Below are 26,230 nucleotides of genomic sequence, written 5' to 3'. Positions count from 1 at the left end.
AGGAATAGTGGCCATAAAAACCTTCAACCCAGGCATGGTATTACACACCTTTGATCCCAGCATTCAGGAGACAGCCATGTAGATCTCTGAGTTAAAGATCAATATACAGAGCAAGGTTCAGGACAGTCAAGCTTAGGCAGTGAAGGAGCTGGAAAACAGAATGGTGTTAATGTAATAGAACAATGGGGTTTATGTTCCATCCCCAGCAAGCAGCAGAACTCAGCAGCTTTGGCCATGTAGCCCTGGCTTTAGAGTGCAGTATTGATGGGTTGAAGGGGTTACTGGGACAATTGATGCTGATTAGTTCCAGCTAAGAAATTAGTGGTGATTAAAAAGAGACCACCATCACTGAGGTGAAATCTTGTAGAAGGTGTTTTCTGAGATCACAAAGAAGCTGTGTTCCAGAGATAGCCATGGTTGTACCTCATGCTGCAGCTGGACTTAATAATGTAAGAATCATCCAAATGGTCCTTGTTGTGAAGGCATGAAGATGTCCTGGAAAACAGCTGAGGATTGGACCTGTGAGAGGCCAGGGAGGCCATTGGTGAAGATGCAGCCTCATTTGCAGTTGATAGCCAAGAACTGAAGGGGTCAAGCAAAGAAGTTGAGTCTTGACACCATGAAGAAGGCTTATTAAAGGCTATTGGTGAATCCTAGTTGCAACAGAAGACCCCAGAGAATTGGAGATGCCAGTACCATGGATGACCACCAAGAATAGCAGTAGAATTGGAGTGGATCAACCTGAGTTTAGAGTGATACAGAGAGCAGAGCTAGAGAAGTGACCCAAGCCCTTTGTATGTACCCAGAAGATCAAGTATGAATCCCAGACATTGGAACAAGAAACTGTAAAGTTGAAGTTGCCTTGAATATGCAAAGTTGTTATAGATGTCAGTGCCATGGGATTCCTGCCAAGGAAAGCTGCTAACAGGGAATGTAATCATCCTACAAGAATGAAGTTTGTTGCTGTTGAATGCTGGATCTGCCAACAGCATGCAACAGTATGAAAGGCATTGGAGATCTAAAGAGCACTTGGACATGGGACATGGAGATGTGGTGTTTGGAGTTTGACCAGTTGGTTTTTGATCTTGCTTTAGTCCAGTATTTCCTTGCTATGACATTTTTAACAGCAATATATCCTTCGCCATGAGATGTTGGAGATATATAATCTACTTTTTTGATTTTGATTTTATAAGGGATTACAGTTAAGCAATTTGATGAATCTTAGGATAAACTTTGATCTTTGGATTTTTAAACATTTTTGGTGGCATGATAGTCTATGAGGAATTTGAAGTTAGACTAAATGTATTTTGGATTATGCTATGGTATGTCCCCCATAGATTCATGTGTTTGAAAAAGCCTGGCCAGGGAGGAGAATGTGGTGTATTGCATATGCTTGGCCCGGGGAGTGACTCTATGAGGAAACATGGCCTTCTTGGCATAGATGTAGACTTCTTGGAGTGGGTGAGGCCTTGTTAGAGAAAGTGTGCCACTGTGGGAGTGGGCTTTGAGACTGTCCTCCTAGCCACATAATAGTCAGTGTTTTCCTGTTTGACTTCAAATAAGGTGTAGACTTCTCAGCTACTCCAGTGTTATGCCTGTGGGGAAGCTGCCATGTTCCTGCTTGATGATCATGCACTGAACCTCTGAACCTGTAAGCCAGCCCCAATTAACCATTGTCCTTTATAAGAATTGCCTTGGTTATGGTGTCTCTTAATAGCAATGGAAATCCTAACACACACACACACAGAGAGAGAGAGAGAGAGAGAGAGAGAGAGAGAGAGAGAGAGAGAGAGAGAGAGAGAGAGAGAGAGAGACTCAGGAACATCACATAAGAGCTGGAGGATGTGAAGGAGTGCTGAGAACATTTCTTCCGGAGATAGATAATGTAGCCATTGACTCATGGACTCACAACAGCTGTGGTTTTCCATGTACAAGACCAATGCAAGATAGGACCCCAACATTTTATCACTGATAGAGGAAGAATGCATAAGGTTCTACTCCTCCCTGATGAGATTTTGGGCAATAACGGTTGTTGAGGGGAGGGGGAGAGTTTTTTCAGTTACTTGGTAAGTCCACTGCTAAGTTGCTCACACACAAATAACTACTCTATCCATGCTCACTCACCCAAGCAACTTTAGTTAAGTGAGTTATCAGAAAGACATTAAAGGGACTTACTAGGAAGGAGGAGGAGCTCCAGAGGGTGTGACAGGGAATACAATATAGTATGGAAGATAAATGTAATCAAAATGCAATGTATATAAGTATGAAACAGTCAAACGATAAATAAAATGTTAAGATAACTGGAATACCAATTGTCTATTCACTTCTTTTCATGAACGGTGAGGCTTTTGTTTTTCTCCCTCTTACATGTGGTTTATTTTTGATACTGACTCCTCTCAGCACCCCCACTGCAGGAACTTGCCTCTCCTGCCCATCCACATGTCCACATCAGTCAAATCACTGACCCAGTTTTCAACCAATTAAAACCAATGTAAGCATCATTTAATATTAAGAAATACCAAAGTATTTAGAGCAATTTGACTTTGTTTTCTCTTTTTTATATATGATTTTTTAATATTTTATTAGATATTTTCTTTTTTTATATTTTTAATTAGGTATTTTCCTCATTTACATTTCCAATGCCATCCCAAAAGTCCCATATACCCTCCCTCCCACTACCCTACCCACCCACTCGCACTTTTTGGCCCTGGCGTTCCCCTGTACTGGGGCATATAAAGATTACAAGTCCAATGGGCCTCTTTCCAGTGATGGCCGACTAGGCCATCTTTTGATACATATGCAGCTAGAGTCAAGAGCTCCGGGGTATTGGTTAGTTCATAATGTTGTTCCACCTATAGGGTTGCAGATCCCTTTAGCTCCTTGGGTACTATCCCTATCTCCTCCATTGGGGGCCCTGTGATCCATCCAATAACTGACTGTGAGCATCCACTTCTGTGTTTGCTAGGCCCCAGCATAGTCTCACAAGAGACAGCTATATCTGGGTCCTTTCAGCAAAATCTTGCTAGTGTATGCAATGGTGTCAGCGTTTGGAGGCTGATTATGGGATGGATCCCCAGGTATGGCAGTCTCAAGATGGTCCATCCTTTTGTCACAGCTCCAAACTCTGTAACTCCTTCCATGGGTGTTTTGTTCCCAATCCTAAGAAGGGGCACAATGTCCACACTTTGGTTTTCATTCTTCTTGAGTTTCATGCATTTAGCAAATTGTATCTTATATCTTGGGTATCCTAAGTTTCTGGGCTAATATCCACTTATCAGTGAGTACATATCATGTGAGTTCCTTTGTGATTGGGTTACCTCACTCAGGATGATGCCCTCCAGGTCCATCCATTTGCCTAGGAATTTCATAAATTCATTCTTTTTAATAGCTGAGTAGTACTCCATTGTGTAAATGTACCACATTTTCTGTATCCATTCCTCCATTGAGGGGCATCTGGGTTCTTTCCAACTTCTGGCTATTATAAATAAGGCTGCTATGAACATAGTGGAGCATGTGTTCTTCTTACCAGTTGGAACATCTTCTGGATCTATGCCCAGAAGAGGTATTGCGGGATCCTCCGGTAGTACTATGTCCAATTTTCTGAGGAACCACCAGACTGATTTCCAGAGTGGTTGTACAAGCTTGCAATCCTACCAACAATGGAGGAGTGTTCCTCTTTCTCCACATCCTTGCCAGCATCTGCTGTCACCTGAATTTTTGATCTTAGCCATTCTGACTGGTATGAGGTGGAATCTCAGGGTTGTTTTGAGTTGCATTTCCCTGATGATTAAGGATGTTGAACATTTTTTCAGGTTCTTCTCAGCCATTCAGTATTCCTCAGATGAGAATTCTTTGTTCAGCTCTGAGCCTCATTTTTTTTAATTTTTAATATTTTTTAAATTACGTATTTTCCTCAATTACATTTCCAATGCTATCCCAAATGTCCCCCATACCCTCCCCCTCCCACTTCCCTACCCACCCATTCCCATTTTTCGGCCCTGGCATTCCCCTGTCCTGGGGCATATAAAGTTTGCAAGTCCTATGGGCCTCTCTTTCCAGTGATGGCCGACTAGGCCATCTTTTGATACATATGCAGCTAGAGTCAAGAGCTCTGGGGTACTAGTTAGTTCATAATATTGTTCCACCTATAGGGTTGCAGATCCCTTTAGCTCCTTAGGTCCTTTCTCTAGCTCCTCCATTGGGAGCCCTGTGATCCATCCAATAGCTGACTGTGAGCATCCACTTCTGTGTTTGTTAGGCCCCGGCATAGTCTCACAAGAGACAGCATATCTGGGTCCTTTCAGCAAAATCTTGCTAGTGTATGCAATGGTGTTAGCGTTTGGAAGCTGATTATGGGATGGATCCCTGAATATGGCAGTCTCTAGATGGTCCATCCTTTTGTCACAGCTCCAAACTTTGTTTCTGTTACTCCTTCCATGGGTGTTTTGTTACCATTTTTTAATGGGGTTATTTGATTTTCTGGAGTCCACCTTCTTGAGTTCTGTATATATAGTGGATATTAGTCCCCTATCTGATTTAGGATAGGTAAAGATCCTTTCCCAATCTGTTGGTGGTCTTTTTGTCTTATTGACGGTGTCTTTTGCCTTGCAGGAGCTTTGCAACTTTATGAGGTCCCATTTATTGATTCTCGATCTTACAGCACAAGCCATTGCTGTTCTATTCAGGAATTTTCCCCCTGTCCCCATATCTTCAAGCTTTTATATATGTTGAATCATATGGTATAATGTCTAATTATCAGGCATGAAAAATAACAAAAGTTTCCTCACATTTTTAGCAACTCCAGGACATCAGAACATCTCTGTTCTCTGCCCGTGCTCTCTGAACCAATGTAGACAAATTGCCTTCTAGGTCCTTTGTAGCCTATCCTGGGCTGTAACTATATCAACCCATGGATTCTACTTCTCAGTATACTGGATCCTTTTTGCTCCACTATTTGTTGCTTTAACCTTTGGTTACCTCCTTATAGGAGGTAATCCTCCTTTCACAGCTTTGAGGGTGAAACTTAAGATTTCATAGACTGAATTTCTTGAAATCTTTTCTCCATTTTTTTCTCTTAATTGGTAGGGGGTTATTTGTTTTGTTTTGCTGAGTTCAAAATTCTCAATTGACAATGGCTCTCTTTTGGACTTTTCTAAAATATTTCTCACTAGTCTCTGGTGCTGAGGTTGGAAATATTGCTGCCTGCTGATACTATCGACTGTCTATGGAAATCACCTTGGCAATTGGGGCAGGGGTTGTTTTCCTGGGTACTTTTCCATCTAATGTTTGGAAGGTTCTAGATTTATTTGGTGTTTAATATCTCGTTTAGTGTGCAAATGGACATTGATCACTTCATTTTGTAATTTTGTTTTTAAATTTTCAATGACCTCACTTTTTACTTTATTAATAAAATAAATTTTCCTGTCTCTAAGAGGATGTCCAAATTCCCCACAGCCCCTACACACCCTGCCAGGCCTCCCCATTTCTGGGGGCCACAAGTCTTTCAAAGGTTAGGTGAATCTTCTCCCACTGAGGTCAGACCAGGCAGTTCTCTGCTGTATATGTATCAGGGGCCTCAGTCCAGGTAGTCTATGCTGCCTGGTTGGTGACTCAGTGTCGGAGAGATCTTGAGGGTCCAGGTTAGTTGAGATTACTGATCTTCTTATGGGGTCACCCTCCTCCTCAGCTTCTTCCAGCCTTTCCCTAATTCAACTAAAGTCCCTGACTTCAGTTCACTGGTTGGGTATAAGTATCTGCATCTGTCTCAGTCAACTGTTTGTTGGGCCTCTCAGAGGCCAGCCATGATAGGCTCCTGTCTACAAGTACACTATAGCATCAGTAGTTGTGTCAGGCCTTGGAGCCTCCCCTTGAGATGGACCCCAATTTTGGCCAGTCTTTGGATCTCCTTTCCCTCAGTCTCATCTCTATTTTTGTCCCTGCAGTTTTTTTAGACAGGAACAATTCTGAGTTAGTGTTTTTGACTGTGGGATGGCAACCTCATCCCTCCATGTTATTCCCTGTCTTTCTACTAGAGGTAGTTTTTACAAGTTCCCTCTCCCCACTTTTGGTCATTTCATCTAAGGTCCCTCCCTTTGAGTCCTGAGAGTCTCTCGCCTCCCAGATCTCTGGTACATTCAATTATATCACTTGCCCTTCCCTGTCTTCCCTAGAGTCTCTCAAGGCCCCTTCCTCTAATTTCTGCTGTTTCTCTCTCTCTCTCTCTCTCTCTCTCTCTCTCTCTCTCTCTCTCTCTCTCTCTCTCTCTCTCCCTCTCTCTCCCTCTCTCTCCCTCTCTCAAATTGATGTATTCTTTTTTATTGTTGCTATAGTCATATTAATGTATAAATATATAAACACAACCTGCTAAGTCTGTTTAATGTGGCTTCTGTGTATATAATTTCAGAGCTAACTGCCTCATCCCTAGAAGAGACTAACTTTCTCTTTTCTGACTATAGTTTATTGTCTAGGGGTCCATAAAATTTTACCCATATATGTTAGCATGTCTATTGATATAGACAATAGCACCTTTGTTAGATTTCAGTTAGGAAGCCGTAGTATTGTGTTATCACAAGTGTAGTTTCTCATTCATTTCTAGGAAACACATTTTCTCACAGACTTCCTCATCCTCTGGCTCTTACACTTTTTCTTTTCTCTCTTCCACAATGTTCTATGAGCCTTAGATACAGGCTGTGTTGTAAATGCATACATTAGAGCTGGGATCTGCTTCCTGTTAATCTCTTCACTATGGTCTGTTGTGTTTTTTGTGAATTAGTCTCCTGTAAACAGAGATCATTAATTGCTTCTTGCATGAACTATGGAAGGTTGAAGTGAGAAAAGATTAATTTCTGAACTTGAGCACTTAGTATGTGATGCCATGATTTTTTTCTCTAGAACAGTTTATAAACTGAGTTATGACACCTTTTTCTCAAATAATGTCATTTTAAATAAAAAGTACCTCAAATGAGACTTTTTGAGTTACTAGCAGGAAAGCAAGTAACTATTGGACTGCAGAACTATTTTTTATTAGATATTTTCTTCATTTACATGTCAAATGCTATCCTGAAAGTCCCCTATACCCTCCCCCTACCCTGCTCCCCAACCCACCCACTCCCACTTCCTGGTCCTGGAATTCCCCTGTACTGGGGGCATATGATCGTCACAAGACCAAGGGCCTCTCCTCCCATTGATGGCCGACTAGGCTGTCCTCGACTGCAGAACTATTAAGCTGAAGAAGATTTGGTTAACACTGCTAGAAAGCATCTTTTCTACCACCAGATATGCATGCATCATGTATAGAGAACCACATGGCATTGTCAAATATTGAATAATACCTGGCGAGCTACCCACGACACCCGCCACAGGATTTTGAGACTTCTGGTGAGTGGAACACAGCTTCTGCTCCAATCTAATCACGTGGGACCTGAGACTGCTTTGGTTGGGGAAGCAGAAATCCGGCCTGAGTAGGGCCACAAGCCTCTTCCTGTCAGACCAGCACCGGGGTAGCTAGGGCTCAGGGTCTACTGACACTCGCCAGTTACCCACAACACCCGCCACAGGATCTTAAGACTTCTGGTGAGTGGAACACAGCTTCTGCTCCAATCCAATTGCGTGCGGGACCTGAGACTGCATTAGTTAGGGAAGCAGAAAACCAGCCTGAGTAGGGCCACAAGCCTCTTCCAGTCTGACCAGCACCAGGGTAGCTAGAGTGCAGGGTCGGCTGACACCCGCCAGCTACCCACGACAGCCGCCACAGGATTTTGAGACTTCTGGTGTGTGGAACACAGAGTCTGCTCCAATCTTTAAACAGTGACAACGATAACAACTAACCCTAGAGGTTATCAGATGGCGAAAGGTAAACGTAATAATCTTACTAACAGAAACCAAGACAACTCACCATCATCAGAAACCAGCACTCCCACTGGGTGCCCAGTCCAGGGCACCCCAACACACCGGAAAAGCTAGACACGGATCTAAAAGCATATCTCATGATGATGGTAGAGGACTTCAAGAAGGACTTTAATAACACACTTAAAGAAATACAGGAGAACACTGCTAAACAGGTAGAAGACATTAAAGAGGAAGCACAAAAATCCCTTAAAGAATTGCAGGAGAACACTTCTAAACAGGTAGAAGACATTAAAGAGGAAGCACAAAAATCCATTAAAGAATTGCAAGAAAACCAGACCAAACAGGAGATGGAATTGAATAAAACCATCCAAGACCTAAAAAGGGAAGTAGAGACAATGAAGAAAACCCACATTGAGGCAACGCTGGAGATAGAAACCCTAGGAAAGAAATCTGGAAACATAGATGCGAGCATCAGCAACAGAATACAAGAGATGGAAGAGAGAATCTCAGGTGCAGAAGACTCCATAGAGAACATCGGGACGACAATCTAAGAAAATACAAAATCCAAAAAGATCCTAACTCAAAACATCCAGGAAATCCAGGACAAAATGAGAAGACCAAACCTACGGATAATAGGAGTAGATGAGAATGAAGATTTTCAACTCAAAGGACCAGCAAATGTCTTCAGCAAATTATAGAAGAAAACTTCCCAAACCTAAAGAAAGAGATGCCCATGAACAAACAAGAAGCTTACAGAACTCCAAATAGACTGGACCAGAAAAGAAATTCCTTCCGGCACATAATAATCAGAACAACAAATGCACTAAATAAAGATAGAATACTAAAAGCAGTAAGGGAAAAAGGTCAAGTAACATATAAAGGCAAGCTTATCAGAATTACACCGGATTTTTCACCAGAGACTATGAAAGCCAGAAGGGCCTGGACAGATGTTATACAGAAAATAAGAGAACACAATTTCCAGCCCAGGCTACTATACCCAACCAAACTCTCAATTACCATAGATGGAGAAACCAAAGTATTCCATGACAAAACCAAATTCAAACATTATCTTTCCACGAATCCAGCACTTCAAAGGATAATAACAGAAAAAAAAACAATACAAGGACGGAAACCATGTCCTAGAAAAAGCAAGAAGGTAATCTCTCAACAAACCTAAAAGAAGACAGCCACAAAAACAGAACACCAACTCTAACAACAAAAATAAAAGGAAGCAACAATTACTTCTCCCTAATATCTCTTAATATCAATGGACTCAACTCCCCAATAAAAAGACATAGACTAACAGGCTGGCTACAGAAACAGGACCCAACATTTTGCTGCTTACAGGAAACTCATCTCAGAGAAAAAGATAAACACTACCTCAGAATGAAAGGCTGGAAAACAATTTTCCAAGCAAATGGTAGGAAGAAACAAGCTGGAGTAGCCATTATAATATCTGATAAGATTGACTTCCAACCCAAAGTCATCAAAAAAGACAAAGAAGGGCACTTCATTCTCATCAAAGGTAAAATCCTCCAAGAGGAACTATCAATTCTGAATATCTATGCTCCAAATACAAGGGCAGCCTCATTCATTAAAGATACTTTAGTAAAGCTCAAAGCACACATTGCACCTCACACAATAATAGTGGGAGAGTTCAACACACCACTTTCGCCAATGGACAGATCATGGAAACAGAAACTAAACAGGGACACAGTGAAACTAACAGAGGTTATGAAACAAATGGATCTGACAGATATCTACAGAACATTTTATCCTAAAACGAAAGGATATACCTTCTTCTCAGCACCTCATGGTACCTTCTCCAAAACTGACCACATAATTGGTCACAAAACAAGCCTCAATATATACAAAAATATTGAAATTGTCCCATGTACCCTATCAGATCACCATGGACTAAGACTGATCTTCAATAACAAAATAAATAATAGAAAGCCAACACACGTGGAAACTAAACAACACTCTTCTCAATGATACCTTGGTCAAGGAAGGAATAAAGAAAGAAATTAAGGACTTTCTGGAGTTTAATGAAAATGAAGACACAACATACCCAAACTTATGGGACACATTGAAAGCATTTCTAAGAGGAAAACTCATAGCTCTGAGTGCCTCCAAAAAGAAACTAGAGAGAGCACACATTAGCAGCTTGACAACACACCTAAAAGCTCTAGAACGAAAGGAAGCAAATTCACCCAAGAGGAGTAGACGGCAAGAAATAATCAAACTCAGGGGTGAAATCAACCAAGTGGAAACAACAAGAACAATTCAAAGAATCAACCAATCGAGGAGCTGGTTCTTTGAGAAAATCAACAAGATAGATAAACCCTTAGCCAGACTCACTAGAGGGCATAGGGAAAGTATTCTAATTAACAAAATCAGAAATGAAAAGGGAGACATAACAACAGACCCTGAAGGAATTCAAAACACCATCAGATCCTTCTACTAAAAGCTATACTCAACAAAACTGGAGAACCTGGATGAAATGGACAAGTTTCTAGACAGATACCAGGTACCAAAGTTAAATCAAGATCAGGTTAATGATCTAAACAGTCCCATAACCCCTAAAGAAATAGAAGCAGTCATTAATAGTCTCCCAACCAAGAAAATCCCAGGACCAGATGGGTTTAGTTCAGAGTTCTATCAAACCTTCAAAGAAGAACTAATCCCAGTTCTTCACAAACTATTCCACAAAATAGAATCAGAAGGTACTCTACCCAACTCATTCTATGAAGCCACAATTACTCTGATACCTAAACCACATAAAGTCCCAACAAAAATAGAGAACTTCAAACCAATTTCCCTTATGAATATTGATGCAAAAATCCTCAATAAAGTTCTCGCTAACCGAATTCAAGAACACATCAAAACAATCATCCATCCTGATCAAGTAGTTTTCATCCCAGGGATACAAGGATGGTTCAATATACGAAAATCCATCAATGTAATCCATTATATAAACAAACTGAAAGACAAAAACCACATGATCATCTCCTTAGATGCTGAAAAAGCATTTGACAAAATCCAACACCCATTCATGATAAAAGTCTTAGAAAGATCAGGAATTCAAGGCCCATACCTAACCATGATAAAAGCAACATACAGCAAACCAGTTGCCAACATCAAAGTAAATGGTGAGAAGCTGGAAGCAATCCCACTAAAATCAGGGACTAGACAAGGCTGCCCACTCTCTCCCTACCTATTCAACATTGTACTTGAAGTCCTAGCCAGAGCAATTCGACAACAAAAGGAGATCAAGGGGATACAAATCAGAAAAGAAGAAGTCAAAATATCGCTTTTTGCAGATGATATGATAGTATACATAACTGACCCTAAAAATTCCACCAGAGAACTCCTAAGCCTGATAAATAACTTTGGTGAAGTAGCTGGATATAAAATTAACTCAAGCAAGTTAATGGCCTTTCTGTACACAAAGGATAAACAGGCAGAGAAGGATTTTAGGGAAACAACACCCTTCTCAATAGTCACAAACAATATAAAATACCTTGGCGTGACTCTAACTAAGGAAGTGAAAGATCTGTATGACAAGAACTTCAAGTCCCTGAAGAAAGAAATTAAAGAAGATCTCAGAAGATGGAAAAACCTCCCATGCTCATGGATTGGCAGGATCAACATTGTAAAAATGGCTATCTTAGCAAAAGCAATCTACAGATTCAATGCAATCCCCATCAAAATTCCAACTCAATTCTTCAAAGAATTAGAAAGGGCAATCTGCAAATTCATCTGAAACAACAAAAAATCTAGGATAGCAAAAACTCTTCTCAAGGATAAAAGAACCTCTGGTGGAATCACCATGCCTGACCTAAAGCTGTACTACAGAGCAATTGTGATAAAAACTGCATGGTACTGGTATAACGACAGACAAGTAGACCCATGGAACAGAATTGAAGACCCTGAGATCAACCCACATACCTATGGTCACTTGATCTTTGACAAGGGAGCAAAAACCATCCAGTGGAAAAAAGACAGCATTTTCAACAAATGGTGCTGGCACAACTGGTGGTTATCATGTAGAAGAATGCGAATTGATCCATTCCTATCTCCTTGTACCAAGGTCAAATCTAAGTGGATTAAGGAACTCCACATAAAACCAGAGACACTGAAACTTATAGAGGAGAAAGTAGGGAAAAGCCTCAAAGATTTGGGTACAGGGGAAAAATTCCTGAATAGAACAGCAAAGGCTTGTGCTGTAAGATCGAGAATCGATAAATGGGACCTCATAAAGTTGCAAAGCTTCTGCAAGGCAAAAGACACCGTCAATAAGACAAAAAGACCACCAACAGATTGGGAAAGGATCTTTACCTATCCTAAATCAGATAGGGGACTAATATCCAATATATATAAGGAACTCAAGAAGGTGGACTCCAGAAAATCAAATAACCCCGTTAAAAAATGGGGCTCAGAACTGAACAAAGAATTCTCACCTGAGGAATACCGAATGGCAGAGAAGCACCTGAAAAAAATGTTCAACATCCTTAATCATCAGGGAAATGCAACTCAAAACAACCCTGAGATTCCACCTCACACCAGTCAGAATGGCTAAGATCAAAAATTCAGGTGACAGCAGATGCTGGCGAGGATGTGGAGAAAGAGAAACACTCCTCCATTGTTGGTGGGATTGCAAGCTGGTACAACCACTCTGGAATTCAGTTTGGTGGTTCCTCAGAAAATTGGACATAATACTACCAGAGGATCCAGCAATACCTCTCCTGGGCATATATCCAGAAGATGTTCCAACCGGTAAGAAGGACACATGCTCCACTATGTTCATAGCAGCCTTATTTATAATAGCCAGAAGCTGGAAAGAACCCAGATGCCCCTCAACAGAGGAATGGATACAGAAAATGTGGTACATTTACACAATGGAGTACTACTCAGCTATTAAAAGGAATGAATTTATGAAATTCCTAGGCAAATGGATGGATCTGGAGGGCATCATCCTGAGTGAGGTAACATATTCACAAAGGAACTCACACAATATGTACTCACTGATAAGTGGATATTAGCCCAAAAACTTAGGATACCCAAGATATAAGATACAATTTGTTAAACGCATGAAACTCAAGAAGAACGAAGACCAAAGTGTGGACACTGTGCCCCTTGGAATTGGGAACAAAACACACATGGAAAGGGTTACAGAGATAAAGTTTGGAGCTGTGAAGAAAGGATGGACCATCTAAAGACTGCCATATCCAGGGATCCATCCCATAATCAGCTTCCAAACGCTGACACCATTGCATACACTAGCAAGATTTTGCTGTAAGGACCCAGATATAACTGTCTCTTGTGAGACTATGCCGGGGGCCTAGCAAACACATAAGAGGATGCTCACAGTCAGCTATTGGATGGGTCACACAGCCCCCAATGGAGGAGCTAGAGAAAGTACCCAAGGAGCTAAAGGGAACTTCATCCCCATAGGTGGATCATTATTATGAACTAACCAGTACCCCAGAGCTCTTGACTCTAGCTGCATTTGTATCAAAAGATGGCCTAGTTGGCCATCACTGGAAAGAGAGGCCCATTGGACTTGCCAACTTTATATGCCCCTGTACAGGGGAATGCCAGGGCCAAGGGGTGGGGGTAGGTGGGTGGGGGACTGGAGGGGGGAGTGTATTGGGGACTTTTTAGATAGCATTGGAAATGTAATTGAGGAAAATACCTAATAAAAAAATAATATCTGGCACTGTAACTGCATAACAAATAGTAAGTGCAGATGGAATGGATGTCACATTCTTTCAAGTATAAGGTTGCATTTGATTCTCATGACCTTATGAGATATGTTTTAATTTTATTTTTACAGGGAAAAAGTTAGGCTCAGGAAGAGAGAAGTATGCCGAATGCCATCTTGTTATAGGGATAGAGTAGCAGGAGTGAAGTTTGAACTTCTGATTCCAAATGTTCAGAACTTTCGGCACTAAATAGAGAAGTTCATGCAGAGCGGATCCTTCTTTGCACGTGAAGAGGGCCAACAGTATGAGAAAATTCAGCACACATACAAAAATGGGTTCTGCCACCAATTCAGAATGCATCCAAAGGGTTCTTCCGGTGTTGCTCAGACAAAATTCAGCCACAAACACGGGCACTGGGAATGTGATCTGACTCAGCTAAAGTCATTCAGTAACTATGTACCTTGGCAAGAACAAGAATATATTCCTTGGCTCTTAAATTTACTGCTTCATTCTGTTTAATTTTTTTTCTCATTATATTGTAATTTTTTTAAATAGCAGCCATAATGTAATTACCTGTGTAACCTTGCACAAAGATCTACCGCTGAGCCAGCAGAAGAATAATGATATTTGCCTACCTAACATAATGAACCAAAAAGTGTTTCTAAAGATGAAAGAAAAGGGTAGGTAATAGTGTTATTAAATGTTAGGTGGATAGAAAGATAGAAGTAAAAAGTTTATAGATGATATAGATGATTGATTGATGCCTAGATGATAGCGAGATAGATAGATTGTTGATTGATTGGCAATTATATACTTAGATGGTGGAAGTGAAGGTGGGAATCTGACATTTGGTGCTCTCCCTTTGGTATGAATGTTGAAAACATCATCATGGTTGTAATGGGATCATCCAGAAGGGCCTTTGGGAGATGAATTGACTTATCTCTTTTGTTAAAGGGACCTTGGAAAGGTGCCTGGCCTTTTCTACTATGTGAGGCTTGCAGCAATAAGGCATCATCCAAGAACAAGAGAGAAACCTCACCACACACTGAATTTGACAGTAACTAGATCTTGGAATTCTCAGTAGGTAAAACTGTGAGAAATAATTTTCTTTTTTATTTAAGATGCCCATTTAGGTCATTTTGCTATAAGAGCTTAAATGAATTAAGGCAAAGAGCAGAAGGAAGATGGAGTGAGAAAAGCAAATCAATTTTCTACACACACACACACACACAACATGCACACACACACACACACGCACACACGTGCACACACACACATGCACACTTGCACACACACATGCACACTTGCACACACACATGCACACTTGCACACACTCATGCATGTTCGCGCACACATGCACACTTGTACACACATGTGTGCACACACACATGCACACATACACATGCACACACACACACACACAACATGCACATGCACACACACACACATGCATGCACACACACACACACACATACACACACACACATTTTATTTTTGCTTCCCCTAAACAACTAATACCAGTCTGTCCAGGGAGCTGCTGGTATCTGATATGACCATATTTACAGCATCATAACCTGGATATTATGTAAACCAAAGAGGTCATGATGCTAAATCTACTCAGAGTATTGACATGTTGCCAAATTAAAACACTTAGAGTATCATAACTTCTCGCCTCTTCCACCACCTTTGCATGCTGGAAGAAAACACTGGCTGTGGGTGCATGCACATTGTTTGTGCTTTTCTTGAATAAATTCCCTTAGGTGCAGGGAGTGACTACATGTTTGAGGAAGTTCCTGGTACCTGTAAGCTGCCTTGATTCCATTTGGTCCTTCAGGAGCTTAGCAGAACTCTGACTCAACTCCCCAAGAATTAGTATATGAATTCTGCATTTCTTTACTTTGGTTTACCTTGGACATAATCTTACCAAATTCTTTGAGCTATTTAATGTTTATTTCATCATTTTTTCATTTCTGAATTACAGATATAGTTAGATCAGCTTTCTTTAACTTAATTTTCATGACTTTGTTTCATACTATTTTCTCATTCCTGGTGAAATAATTGTTCATGCATTCTTTTAATTTGCTTTAAATGGCATTTTGTCTTTCTCAATAACTATAAGAATGGATTATTTTTAAACATCATTAAAATAGCATGTAAAATGTGCCCAAATAACATTACTTTATGAACTTCCAAATTATCTTAGGAATTTTGTCACATGTAGAAACTGACATGTAACAAAATATTAAAACTTAATTTTAATGTATAAATATGGCTACTGGGTATTAAAAGAAGACATACTGAGACAGAGTTAGAAATATAAGAAGTTTATTAAAATGAACACTTGTAAAATATTAAAGAGGTAGAGAAAACAGTGTGGGAGACAGAGTGCTAGAATTCCTGATAGAAATCTAATAGTTTCAAGACTGACATGGAAGTTTCCCAGCAAAGGAAAGGCTCCACTTCATATGTCATGGGCTGTGGCTGCCTACAAAGAAGGTAGCCTTGGCTGCATTGCTAATACAGACAGATGCTAAGCACACTGGCAGTGTTTTGGATTTTGTTTTGTTTTGTTTTGTTTTGTTGTTTTGGTTTTGGTTTTTTGGGGATTTTTGGTTTTTGGTTTTTGTTTTTGGTTTTTGGTTTTTTAAGACAGGGTTTCTCTGTGTAGCCTTAGCTGTCCTGGAACTCAGCAGCAACATGCAGGGCATGGCATGGCATGGCATATGAAATCAGGTATGATTTACAACACAGATGGCCCTCCACAGCTGTAGATTCCACACCTGCAAGCTTAACCAAACTCAAAGGAACAATGTGTCAAAGGGAAAACTTTCCTTTGCATGATGTGTGTGCAGATTAACAGGCTCTCTTACCATTCAATAAACAATACAATGAAACATCTCACATCTGGGATTTTGAAGGGACATTCATTCCATGATCCCTCATGTGCCTAGTCACTCTGAGTTTAACCCCCAGGTAGTGGTTTCCATGAGGGTATGGAATCCAGGCAAAGGGAAATACCTGCACCTCTAATCTTGCAGAATCTAGATTCACTCACAGGTAGAGCATGTGGGCATTAATACTATATAGCCTCCATAAGATTCCCTAAGTACAGTGAAGGCCCAAATAATCTTTCTTTGGAACTAGCAGTTTGGAAGTTACATTAATGAGGAATTACATTTTTTCTCTAAAACAATAGAAAAAATAAATCCCTTAGCAAGAGCCCTGAGAAAGCTTATTACTTTCAGAAAAAAAAAATATTTTTCTTTCCTCTTCAATGCTCAGTGAAGATTAAAATCAAAAGAAAAATTGCACATCATTGCTTTTTTATGTGAATGTACAAAAAAAAAAATCTGTGAAGATCCCATTTAAAAAGTCAAAAAAGTTTCTGGAAGATTTGTATAATCTGAAGTTGCCTGGTGTAGACTCACCATTTGCATGGGGTGGGGCCTGCAGAATTACTAATTAAATAAATCAGTACAGAAGCATCAAGTCTGGAGTGTCAGAGGAGGGACATGAGAGACTCAGAAAACTCAGGAAAAAAATGCTGTTTGTTGTAGAGAAAATATCTTTTGTATTGTATGGATGCATCAGCTGTCAATTTAAAAGCTTATGGCCTGTGACTTGGTCAGGAAATGGAACAGGGGATACCTGGGAGGAGAAAGAATTCGGGGACAGAGCCAGGCACAGGAAGATCTGCCCCAGAAAATGTGAGGAGACAGATGCATGATACCTGAGCACAACATAATGTAGATTAAAATAAATGGATTATTTTAAGTTATGATTCTATAGCCTAGCTATATAGCCAAGGTATTTGTATATGTATTTTGAGTCCGAGTCATATTCTGGGAGCATGGGGCTTGAATAACCAGAACCTACCTCTTGCATAATACTCTAGAAAATAAAAGAACTTTTCCCTTCTCTTGATAGTCCAGCCACGCAATGAGTCACTGACTCAGCAACCAATCAAGTCTGTTAGCCATCCCTTTCAATATTAATTGACAGCAATTGTTAACATGACAGGGCAAGCAGAAGGGTTGATACATTAACCTGGTAGGTTCCAGAATGCAGACCTAGCTGTACCCATTTTTATTGCTTATTATCCTGAATGTCCTCAGTAATTTAAAGAAAATGGTACTCGACTTCACAATGTCCAGTTGTAATGAGAAGATTACAGAAAGAACAGAGGCTTCAAGTTTAAACACCCTTGACCAGGATTTAAAACCTAGCTTGGCCTTTTCATTGTGATACTGTCAATTTTTTCTTTTATTACTCTGCTCATTTTCCTCAACTGAAAAATGACAGAACAAAATGTCATGATGAGAGATTTTGAAAATTTAAAACTAATTTATAAAATATAAAAGTCACTAGTCTAATAAATGAGTTAATGCTGTCTTGAAAGTGAACTATAAGGTTCTGCATAGGTTTTGAGAATTCTTCTCACTATTGAAAGCGTCTGTTGTAATATCCTAGAGTTGGTCTATTGAACTGTTCTAATATGGCTGCTAAGCATAGCTGTGTTCTTCACATCACTGTTCTTCCTCAGTGCTCACTACCAAAGGCTCATCTCCAAGCCACAGTGGCTCATTCGTCCATCTTCAGTGTGAAAGCCCAGCTATTGCGAAGAGGAATTTACACATACTTTTATGAACCAAACAGGGAAAGCATAAGCCCATGTCTCCACCTACCCTCTCTCAGGACATGCTTTTCTGATCTTGCCACCTGCTACATTGGGCTCAAACAATTAAATCAGCTGGTGGGGTAACTAAGCAGGTTCTTACCCTTCCCTTTTTCTTTTTCTCTTTTTTTTTTATTTTTAATATTTTTATTACATATTTTCCTCAATTACATTTCCAATGCTATCCCAAAAGTCCCCCATAGCGCCCCCCACTTCCCTACCCACCCATTCCCATTCTTTTGGCCCTGGCACTCCCCTATATTGGGGCATATAAAGTTTGCAAGTCCAATGGGCCTCTCTTTCCAGTGATGGCCGACTAGGCCATCTTTCAATACATATGCAGCTAGAGACAAGAGCTCCAGGGTTCTGGTTAGTACATCATGTTGTTCCGACAATAGGGTTGCAGATCCCTTTAGCTCCTTGGGTACTTTCTCTAGCTTCTCCATTGGGAGCCCTGTGATACATCCAATAGCTGACTGTGAACATCCACTCCTGTGTTTGCTAGGCCCCGGCATAGTCTCACAAGAGACAGCTAAACTGTGTCCCTGTTTATTTTCTGTTTCCATGATCTGTCCATTGGTGAAAGTGGTGTGTTGAAGTCTCCCACTATTATTGTATGAGGTGCAATGTGTGCTTTGAGATTTACTAAAGTTTCTTTAATGAATGTGGCTGCCTTTGTATTTGGAGCATAGATATTCAGGATTGATAGTTCCTCTTGGAGGATTTTACCTTTGATGAGTATGAAGTGTCCCTCCCTGTCTTTTTTAATGACTTTGGGTTGGAAATCAATCTTATCAGATATTAGAATGGCTACTCCAGCTTGTTTCTTCATACCATTTGCTTGGAAAATTGTTTTCCAGCCTTTCATTCTGAGGTAGTGTCTATCTTTTTCTCTGAGATGAGTTTCCTGTAAGCAGCAAAATGTTGGGTCTTGTTTGTGTAGCCAGTTTGTTAGTCTATGTCTTTTTATCAGGGAGTTGAGTCCATTGATATTAAGAGATATTAAGGAAAAGTAATTGTTGTTTCCTGTTATTTTTGTTGTTAAAGTTGGCATTCTGTTCTTGTGGCTGTCTTCTTTTAGGTTTGTTGAGGGATTACCTTCTTGTTGTTTCTAGGGCGTGGTTCCTGTCCTTGTATTGGTTTTTTTCTGTTATTATCCTTTGAAGGGCTGGATTCGTGGAGAGATAATGTGTGAATTTGGTTTTGTCGTGGAATACTTTGGTTTCTCCATATATGTTAATTGAGAGTTTGGCTGGGTATAATAGCCTGGGCTGGAGTTTGTGTTCTTTTAGTGTCTGTATAACATCCGTCCAGGATCTTCTGGCTTTCATAGTCTCTGGTGAGAAATCTGGTGTAATTCTGATAGGCTTGCCTTTATATGTTACTTGTCCTTTTTCTCTTACTGCTTTTAGTATTCTGTCTTTATTTAGAGCATTTGTTGTTCTGATTATTATGTGTCGGGAGGTATTTCTTTTCTGGTCCAGTCTATTTGGAGTTCTGTAGGCTTCTTGTATGTTCATGGGCATCTCTTTCTTTAGATTTGGGAAGTTTTCTTCTATAATTTTGTTGAAGATGTTTGCTGGTCCTTTGAGTTGAAAATCTTCATTCTCATCCACTCTTATTATCCGTAGGTTTGGTCTTCTCATTGTGTCCTGTATTTCTTGGATGTTTTGAGTTAGGATCTTTTTGCATTTTACATTTTCCTTGATTGTTGTGCCGATGTTCTCTATGGAATCTTCTGCACCTGAGATTCTCTCTTCCATCTCTTGTATTCTGTTGCTGATGCTCGTATCTATGGTTCCAGATTTCTTTCCTAGGGTTTCTATCTCCAGTGTTGCCTCATTTTGGGTTTTCTTTATTGTGTCTACTTCCCTTTTTAGGTCTAGTATGGTTTTGTTCAATTCCATCATCTGTTTGGATGTGTTTTCCTGTTTTTCTGTAAGGACTTCTACCTGTTTGATTATGTTATCCTGTTTTTCTTTAAGGATTTGTAACTCTTTAGCAGTGTTCTCCTGCAATTCTTTAAGGGATTTTTGTGCTTCCTCTTTAATGTCTTCTACCTGTTTAGCAGTGTTCTCCTGTATTTCTTTAAGTGTGTTATTAAAGTCCTTCTTGAAGTCCTCTACCATCATCATGAGATATGCTTTTAGATCCGTGTCTAGCTTTTCCGGTGTGTTGGGGTGCCCTGGACTGGGCGAAGTGGGAGTGCTGGGTTCTGATGATGGTGAGTGGTCTTGGTTTCTGTTAGTAAGATTATTACGTTTACCTTTCGCCATCTGGTAATCTCTGGGTTAGTTGTTGTCGTTGTCACTGTTTAAGGATTGGAGAAGGAGCTGTGTTCCACTCACCACCAGTCTCAAAATCCTGTGGCGGGGGTCGTGGGTAGCTGGCGGGTGTCAGCCGACCCTGTGCTCTAGCTACCCCCGTGCTGGTCCAGCCGGAAGAGGCCTGTGGTCCTAGTCAGGCCGGTTTTCTGCTTCCCTAACTAATGCAGTCTCAGGTCCCTCGCGCAATTGGATTGGAGCAGAAGCTGTGTTCCACTCACCAGAAGTCTTAAGATCCTGTGGCAGGTGTTGTGGGTAGCTGGTGAGTGTCAGCCGACCCTGCGCCCTAGCAACCCCGGCGGTTTCTGACTGGAGAGGCTTGTGGCCCTACTGAGGCCGGATTTCTGCCTCCCCAACCAAAGCAGTCTCAGGTCCCACGTGATTGGACTGGAGCAGGAGCTGTGTTCCACTCACCAGCAGTCTCAAAATCCTGTGGCGGGGGTCCTGGGTAGCTGGCGGGTGTCAGCCGACCCTGTGCTCTAGCTACCCCGGTGCTGGTCCGGCCGGAAGAGCACCCTTCCCTTTTTTCATCACCTCTGCTTCTGCAAGTTTTCTCAGAGCCTCTACAACCTGGATTTGTGGTAGGAGCAGTGGCCACTCCAACACACACACACCACAAACCTCATTGATTTGGAGGTCACACTTGGTTCATCTTCAATATAATTGAGATTGCCAAAGACTCCTTCATCCCCTCACCATATCCACAGGGTGAGATCATGAGAGGGACAATAGCTGAAGAGGCACCTCCGTTTGAGTCACAACTTAATAAGCTTGAGAAAGTTATCTGCACCCTTGGTCTGTTGGCTCCTTAGTGCTGTCTGGTCCTTATAGTTTCCTTTGTTCTCAGGTTTAGATTGTAGCTGCCCATCAGCTTTGCATTCTATGATGCTTGACTCACCTTGAATGCTCTCAGGAAATGACAGGTGTGTCCAATGGATGCGAAACCTTAAGATGGCAGCAATATCGACATCCCACTAAGGAAACACGAGACGGATGGAAATGGAATGGAACTCACCCAAGAACTCTTGTACTTATTTTAGCCAAAAGTATGAAGTAAATTTTCCTTTTCTTCCAGCTAAACAATATGTTGGGAATTGAGACATATTTGTCTCCACCTCCACATAAAAACCTGACTTCATTTTCTCTTCACAATCACTCTGTGAAGTAATTATTTTTCCTTTTTTAACTTTAGTTTTAATTATTCTCTTTACATACCTCTCACTGCCCCCCCACTCCTGGTCATCCCTTCCCACAATCCTTCCCCTATCCTCCCTCCCCTTCTCCTGAGTGGGTGGGGTCTCCTGGGTATCCCCTCCCACAATCCTGGCACTCAAGTCTAGGTGCCTCCTCTCCCAATGAGGCTAGACAAAGCAGCCCAGCTAGAATATATCCCACTTTCAGGCAACAACTTTTGGAGATAACCCCATTTCAGATGTTCAAATCAAGCTGCACATTTGCTACATATGAGCAGGGAGGCCTCCATCCAGCCCATGTATGTTCTTTGGTTGGTTCAGACTCAGAGAAGGTTCCAGCTTAGTTGACTGTTAGTCTTCCAGTAGAATTCCTATCCCCTTTGGGGCCCACAATCCTTCCTCCTGTTCTTCCACAAGAGTCCCCAAGCTCCATTACTGCTTAGGGTGTCTGCATCTGTCTGAGTCAGCTGAGTTGGTTACTGGTTGGCCATTCCCTCAGTCTCTGCTTCCTCACCCATGCCTGCATTACTTGTAGACAAGACAAATTTTGGATTGAAAGTTTTGTGTGTGGGTTGGTGTCTATATTGCTAAGCTGGGGTTCCTGTCTAGATACAAGAGGTGGTCTCTTCAGGCTCCATATCCCCTCATAGTGAGTCACAGGTAAGGTCACCCCCATTGATTCTTGGGCACTTCTCCAACTTCTGGCTATTATGAATAAAAGCTGCTATGAACAGAATTGAGCAAGTGTCATTGTGAGATGTTGGAGCATCTTTTTGATATATGCCCAGGAGTGGTATAGCTGGGTCTTAAGGTAGAACTAGTCCCAGTTTTCTGAGAAAGAACCAAATTGATTTCACAAGTGGGTGTAATAGTTTGCACTCTCACCATCAATGTAAGAGTGTACCCCCTTGCTTCAGATCTCCACCAGCATGTGCTATCTCTTGAGTTTTTTATTTTTGCCATTCTGATGGGTATAAGATGGAACCTCATAGTTGTTTTGATAAAGAAATATGATCTGAGAGAAATTTGCAACCTGGGTTTTCACATTCTATCTTTTAAATTACTTCTATCTCCTGATATTCTGCCTTAAATATACTTTCAGTTACTTCTCAAAAGCTGCTTTCTTGAGACAACAATGGAAAAGGTACTTCTGCAGGGTTTTGTGCTTATTAGAGTGTGTCCCCAATTCCACTATAGAAATCATTGATTTCTTTCAATCTGGAGCTTCATTGTAAAGAGAGCCACGGTGGTGCCTTGTTGGGCACTGCAAAAATTAAATGCAATTCTGAATCTGTAAAGTGTTGTATGAGCCACAAAGCTCTCCAAGAAAGTTAAGTACCTGCCTCGTCTTCACTGCCATGTCTTGTTGCCTGTTTTAACCTTTCTGTCTGTTCTACATTGTATCTCATAAAGCCTTCATTCTCTCTTCATCCTGATCAGTCATTGTATACCGTACATGCACAGTGTGTGTGTGTGTGTGTGTGTGTGTGTGTGTGTGTGTGTGTGTGCGCGTGTGTGTGTGTGTTTGAGAGAGAGAGAGAGAGAGAGTATAAAATCTTTGTTTCTAACAAAACTATAAGGTTTTGGAAGATAATCAATAGAAAAGAAAATGAGTTTTCCTGAGAATATATAGCCCCTTCAGACTGCTTGAATTCTATCTCCTTTCCCTTGATTTCCTCTCCATGGTCCCAGGTATGTTTTCTGAATTCCAAGGGCACCACAATTAAAACACACACCTCTAGAGATTCAAAGCCAGCATCCACATATGAGCAAGCACATGCAGCATTTGTCTTTCTGGGTATGGGATACTACAGCTAGAATAATTGTTTCTAGTTCCATCCATTTGACTACAAATTTCATAATTTCTGTAAGTCAGGACACTAATAAGAGACCATGAGGCTGGTGTTCATGGGAATGTGGAATAAAAAAAGAATGTGGTATGAAGGAAGAGAGGAAATAATGAGACAGAAAGGGTTAAATGGGGTCAGAAATGGGAGGGCAAAGCACAGAATATGGGAAGTGGTATCTAACATTAAAGCAGTGAAAAGATTATATGAAAATCTACTACTCTGGGAATTTCCTAAAATATATGCATGTAACTACCCCATAATAAGGACAATTCCTCTCCCAGACACCATATGCTACCAAATAAAAACCCAAATAAAAGTTATGGTTTATTCCTTTTCGAGTTGTTGATCAATAGGGTTCCATAGGAACCGCTCCCCCGAAAAGAAAAGCATTACAGGTATCTTAGTTTGGAATAGCAATGGAGGAAAACAACAGTCTTACCAGCTCTGAATCCTGTGCATTATAACAACAACCAACCTGGCAAGACTAGCCCACTGGTATACAACAGTAGCACAGTGTTATGAGAAAGACCATCCATTTTCTTATTGGATTTAAACCCTGTCCACAAGACAGAATACATGTTGGCACTGCTATTGGGGCCCAGAACTTATGTCTGCATTGGCCATAAGCCCCACAGTAATACTTAATGCTATTACTCTCCTAAATGAACATAGTATTAAATTGACTATGTTCTTACCTTTTATCCACAGATTCAAGCTCCTCTCAATCCTTTTTTTTTTAATATTTTTATTACATATTTTCCTCAATTACATTTCCAATACTATCCCAAAAGTCCCCCATAGCGCCCCCCACTTCCCTACCCACCCATTCCCATTCTTTTGGCCCTGGCATTCCCCTATATTGGGGCATATAAAGTTTGCAAGTCCAATGGGCCTCTCTTTCCATTGATGGCCGACTAGGCCATCTTTCGATACATATGCAGCTAGAGACAAGAGCTCCAGGGTTCTGGTTAGTACATCATGTTGTTCCAACAATAGGGTTGCAGATCCCTTTAGCTCCTTGGGTACTTTCTCTAGCTTCTCCATTGGGAGCCCTGTGATACATCCAATAGCTGACTGTGAACATCCACTCCTGTGTTTGCTAGGCCCCAGCATCGTCTCACAAGAGACAGCTATATTTGGGTCCTTTCAGCAAAATCTTGCTAGTGTATGCAATGGTGTCAGCGTTTAGAAGCTGATTATGGGACGGATCCCTGGATACAGCAGTCTCTAAATGGTCCATCCTTTCATCACAGCTACGAACTTTGTCTCTGTAACTCCTTCCCTGGGTGTTTTGTTCCCAATTCTAAGAAGGTGCACAGTGTCCACACTTTGGTCTTCATTCTTCTTGAGTTTCATGCGTTTATCAAATTGTATCTTATATCTTGGGTATCCTAAGTTTTGGGCTAATATCCACTTATCAATGAATACATATTGTGTGAGTTCTTTTGTGATTGTGTTACTTCACTCAAGATGATGCCCTCCAGGTCCATCCATTTGGCTAGGAATTTCATAAATTCATTCTTTTTAATAGCTGAGTAGTACTCCATTGTGTAAATGTACCATAATTTCTGTATCCATTGCTCTGTTAAGGGACATCTGGGTTCTTTCCAGCTTCTGGCTATTATAAATAGGGCTGCTATGAACATAGTGGAGCATGTGTCCTTTTTACCGGTTGGGACATCTTCTGGATATATGCCCAGGAGAGGTATTGCTGGATCCTCCGGTAGTACTATGTCCAATTTTCTGAGGAACCGCCAGACTGATTTCCAGAGTGGTTGTACAAGCTTGCAATCCCACCAACAATGGAGGAGTGTTCCTCTTTCTCCACATCCTCGCCAGCATCTGCTGTCACCTGAATTTTTGATCTTAGCCATTCTGACTGGTGTGAGGTGGAATCTCAGGGTTGTTTTGATTTGCATTTCCCTGATGATTAAGGATGTTGAACATTTTTTCAGGTGCTTCTCTGCCATTCGGTATTCCTCAGGTGAGAATTCTTTGTTCAGTTCTGAGCCCCATTTTTAATGGGGTTATTTGACTTTCTGGAGTCCACCTTCTTGAGTTCTTTATATATATTGGATATTAGTCCCTTATCTGATTTAGGATAGGTGAAGATCCTTTCCCAATCTGTTGGTGGTTTTTTTGTCTTATTGATGGTGTCTTTAGCCTTGCAGAAGCTTTGTAGTTTCATGAGGTCCCACTTGTCAATTCTCGATCTTACAACACAAGCCATTACTAATCAGAGGAGCTTCCTTTTGTAGTAGATGTCTATTTATACAGAGATTAGCAACAGTACATCCTGTAGAGAAAAAGACTGTGAAGTGCTTAGTTCTAAACAGTATATCTATGTCACATTCCTTTTCCTCAAGACTCAAGAACCATTGCATGAGCAGTGGCAACACACACCTTTAGTTCCAGCACTCAGGAGGCAAAGGCAGATGGATCTCTGAGTTCAAGGTCAGATTGGTCTACAGAGTGGGTTCCAGGACAGCCATGGCTATGTAGAGAAACCCTGTCTTGGAGGAAGAAAAGGTTATTTGAAGAGTAAATAAAAATAAAAATAAAGCATTGCAAAGCAAGAAGTGGGTGAAGATTGGAAAAGTCAGAAGTAAAAAGATGTCTGCAACAAAATAGG

This window comes from Mus caroli, unplaced genomic scaffold (assembly GCF_978045245.1).
Source record: "Mus caroli unplaced genomic scaffold, Mus_caroli_1 scaffold_16, whole genome shotgun sequence".
NCBI classification, from domain to species: Eukaryota; Metazoa; Chordata; class Mammalia; order Rodentia; family Muridae; genus Mus; species Mus caroli.
Note: the sequence above shows the minus strand (reverse complement) of the source record.